The sequence below is a fragment of the Cricetulus griseus genome, chromosome 7 (assembly GCF_003668045.3).
Source record: "Cricetulus griseus strain 17A/GY chromosome 7, alternate assembly CriGri-PICRH-1.0, whole genome shotgun sequence".
NCBI classification, from domain to species: domain Eukaryota; kingdom Metazoa; phylum Chordata; class Mammalia; order Rodentia; family Cricetidae; genus Cricetulus; species Cricetulus griseus.
This window is the reverse complement of record NC_048600.1, coordinates 88908824-88913144: the sequence shown is the minus strand read 5'-3', so window position 1 is coordinate 88913144 and position 4321 is coordinate 88908824. Positions and strand designations below refer to the sequence as shown.

General features: G+C 55.8%; 1 non-coding gene across 1 annotated transcript; it reads right to left on the bottom strand.

The window, feature by feature from the left end:
- Nucleotides 1–375: 375 nt before the first annotated feature.
- Nucleotides 376–454, bottom strand: Mir22 (microRNA mir-22). Its single transcript, NR_105179.1, has one exon. It is a non-coding gene; the product is annotated as a microRNA mir-22 (primary transcript).
- Between the last annotated feature and the right edge of the window lie 3867 nt (nucleotides 455–4321).

The window sequence follows — 4321 nt, the reverse complement described above, 5'->3', positions numbered from 1 at the left end:
GTTCTGGTGTCGTCTTTCCCATGAGCACACTGACTTTTGGACCTCATGTGATAGTTGGAGAGGGGGGAGATAAGAAAGGCAGGCTACAAGGAAGTCTTGATAAACAGGTAGACAGACTTTCCTTCCATTTCTTCCCATTGCCACACAGAGATCAACTAACCTTGGAGAGGTGGAGCCACCTATTCCCCAATTTAGTCAGGGCCTTTAACCTGAATCTTTTGCTGGGCCAGTGTGGGTAAGGGCTCCCCAGAGCAGAGTTTCCCTTCCCTAAAGCCATCCATCACCCCTGCTGTCCAGCCCTTCCCAACCCCCAGTTCTGTCACCTTCCAGATGATAGGCAAAGAAGCTGCTCCTCTTCCTCCTCGAAGCCAGGGGCAGAGGGCAACAGTTCTTCAACTGGCAGCTTTAGCTGGGTCAGGACATAAAGCTTGCCACTGAAGAACTACTGCGGCTCAGCCAGGTGAGGGTGTGGGAGGCACAGGTTCCTAAACGGAGGGGAGGAAAAACAGGAAAACTCGGAATAGGGCTTGGTGACAGCGACAGTGACCCACTAGTTCTAGCTAACTTTCAATACCTTCATCTCTTGAGTGAGAAGCAAGAGACTTCTAAATGCATTTGTCTTGCCCTGCTTTACAGACCAAGAGGCACTAGCAACACTTGACAACCGGTTGAGAACTCCAGCATCTTCAGGATTCAAAGGGCAGGGTCTAGAACCCAGGCCCCAAGTGAAAAATTGTACTTAAGGTCCAGAGTTGTGAGGTCTGTAATCAACTCAACTGACTTGTTCCTAGTGAATTCAGCTGGAAGGAGGATTAGAATGGGGAGGAGGACTAGAGTTTGGAAAGTCAGCAGGGGCTCTGAGGAGTATGAGGGAGAGGACAGCTGACCATAGGCAGGAGGGGAGGGATGTACGGGCAGGGTGGCTGGGCAGCTTCCTCAGGACTCTGAGATGCCAGGCATTCCGCTTGCACATTCCGGGTACATCTGGTATGAATTCCAAGCTGTCTGCCGGCCCCTCCACGTCTGAACTTTGTTCCAAGTTCCAAGCCCCGCCCCCATAGTTCCAACGCATGAATCAGCAGGAAAAGCCGGGGCCCTGCAGCATGGCCCAGGGAGGGGGCTGGGGGCGTGGCAGGCTAGAGGGCTGTGAGTTGGAGAGGGTGGTTCTGCACAGTCAGTCCAAGGGCATGGCCATTGCCAGATTGAGGGACCAAGGAGATTTTGCCTTGGGATTTCTATACTCAGGGGGTGGAATGATTACAGTGGGGTGGGCGATTTTCAAATTCCAAAAGCCTCTTGGGAAGCATAAACTTTGTGGTATCTTTCTTCTCCTAGGTGATGAGTCTCTGTCCACTCCTCTCTGCCTAAGTTGACTCTGTTCAGCTACAGGGTTCATTGGCTGCTGAGAGTTTGTGCCAAGCAGGTGCCCTTGGCTGCCGGGCGGGGTGGGCCCAGGGCACTGACCCTCTGACCAGCTGCTCCATCAACCCTCTGGCACCATGACAGCTCCTAGCTTACTGACAGCCAGGATGACAGGCCAAATGAGTTGGAGGCTGAAACTAGGGCCAGAGGGAGGTGGGGACGTTAGCCTAGCCGGAGGCCCGTGGGGAGGGGCCAAGAGTTGGCCAGGAGGTGGGGAGAGCGGGAGCCCAGCGATGACTAACCCAGGCGCCCCACCCAGCCAGCCGGCTTCCCAGGCGGTCATGGCCAGGCCGGGGCTAGGGGCCTCACCACCGGACATACTGGGGGGAGGTGCAAAGGTGACCTTCTCTCTGTCCAAGACGGCCAGTTAGGGTGTGGGGGGGTGCGGGTAGAGTTTCCAGGCCCTCCTCCTGTCCGCCCCCCCAACCTCCGCCCAACCGCGGTGAAACCCTAACCTTTGGGTTGCATAAGGCCTTCGCACCGCCGCCCCCTACTCCTTTCCCCTCCCCCCTTACATAACATTCCCGGGAGGAAACGAGAGGAGGGGCCGGCCCGCCCAGCGACCCCTTCCCTGCCAGGGACTTGAACTAGCCCTGACCCAGTCAGCGCCAGTAGAGGCAGTGCACCTTCACACCACTCGCTCTCCCAGATTCTCCCCAGGCTAAATGGTCAGTTCCCGGATCCTCAAACCAGAGGGCATCAGGGTTAGACGCCCCCAGCCCTCGGCCTCTCATCTTCTTCCCCAATTACCTCTCCAGACCTTCTGCCACGATTCCTGTCTGGGACTTTCTCTTTAAATGTCCAGACACACTACTCAGGCCAGTCCAGGACCCTCTCTCGGGAGCCTCTCCGTGCCCGCCGCCCCCTCTCCCCTCCCCCAGAAGGGCAGGGTGTGGTCGCTAGGACCCTACTTTCTCCCATCACCTTGTTACCGCGATTTCCCCAGGAATGACCGGGTCCCCAGATCACACCCACCTGATGCTGGGTGTGGGGGTTGCTGAGGACAGGGGAGCAAAATCACTGCGTCCTCTCCGCACGGCCGACCGCTCTGTCTCTTCCCAGCGCCCAGCACACACCGGCTCCAGTCTCCGATCAGCTGGCGGCGTCGTGACGCACGAGCTGCGAATGCACCGCCCAGGGCCAATCACCGCCCATTGCTGGGCAACGTGACCACACCCACTCGGGGGGCTCCAGCACCTCTGCTTACTCCCGCCCCTCCCGGCGTCGGGGCTCTGATTGGCAAGGAGGCCACCCCTTGCCCGGAGGAACTGCTCTAAGCCACGCCCAACAACTAACCAGCTGGCCAATAGCTGAAAAGGTGTGGCTAGCCCTCGGCCTAGGCAACTTGCTTAGACCAGGTCTACGTCAAGCCACAGTTTAAAGAGCACAAGGAAGTGAAGGCGTGTGTTTTTGCAGTGCATCCTGGTTAATGAAGTTCTTACGGTGACACTCGGCTTCCCAGAATGCAGCACGCTCTGTGAGTTGGCATTTTTAAACTGATCTCTGAATCGGTCGCGGGCAAGTCCTTAAAGGGCTACAGCCCCTCCTTCCTGGAACTTTTAGACAACCTCAGAACTGATTCACCAGCCTCCACAGAAGGCCTAATTTAAGGGAAGGTGGAGTTCGCGAAGCAACAGATTGGGCAGAACTGAAGATGGAAGTCAGCCAACGATGCAGCAGAACTCCCGAGGGCTTTGGGGTACAGGGACGACTGTCACAACCCCAGACTTCACTGGAGAGCTAGTCTACCCTTAGTGGGTCTAGTGAGAGGACTCTTTTCTAATTAATAACTCGTCCTAGTCGCCTAACAGCCCACGGCTTCTCAAGGGGCAGCTTCCTAACAAAGGGTTTGTAGCATATCCTCAGTTTAGAGAAAGGGCTGTTTAGAAATCAAGGGAAGATCTGTGGCAAATACCAGCCAGAAACCCCATCCTCTGATTAATACCCATTCAGTCCCGCCCTCCAAAGTGCTTCACTGACTCAGGCCTACTTAGGGAAGTGATTTCAAAGGTGGAGACCAATGGAGAGGCTGCTCCTTCCCCAGGGGCCAATCAGAGTATGAAGAGTGGGGGATGGGCAAAAACTGAAATGAACCCAATGACTTGGCAAAAGCTGCTGAATTGCTTATTTAAAGGGACAAGCCAGGGACCACCTCATCACTCCCTTCTCACTCCCAAAGAAGAACTTGTGGCCTGGGGCTCATGACTTTTGCACCATCTCCAAGTTAAGGGCGCGGAGAAATGAGAGGGGAGCCCGAGGTAGCTCCTATGTTAAGTATGAACTCCACTAGGTGACTGCTAACGCTCCTTCAAACTCCTAAGTTCGGCGTTCAGGACATTGTGCCTTTAAGGAGACTTCCTGCCTTCCGCCCAGTAACAGCTGATTGTTCGACCCCAGGGGACGAGTCAGCCGTAACCACATCCTCCTCCTCGCCTGTCCTTCTCCATCTCCTTTTCTCCGATCCCCACCCCCACCCCTTCACCCCACCCCCCGCCCGCATGGGTGGTAAGGGAAGGAAATGGAACCCCAAGCATGGGGGGGGGGGCGTTATGCTCTTTCAGGATCTTTTCTCCATCACTCCAGGATTGCCACCTCCCCCAACATTGTCTCCTTAGTTACTCAGAGCTCGGAGGAGATTGGAATCAGGATATGTTTGGTGGGGAGGCCACTCTTGGGGAGCCTGTTATGATGGCTAGCTGAGTGTGGGTGCTCCAATAGGTTCCTGGGGATGGTACAGGAAAACAGCCCAAGCCTAGAGAAAAGTAAAGGTTGTGGAAAGCAAGCCTGGTGGGTCAGAGCCCGTTTCCTGTGCCAGCTGCCCCTTACTCGCTGTTTCTTCTACCTGACCCTTCCTAGGACAGGTAGCGGATGGGGTCCTCCTGCCTTTGCCTACTTATTC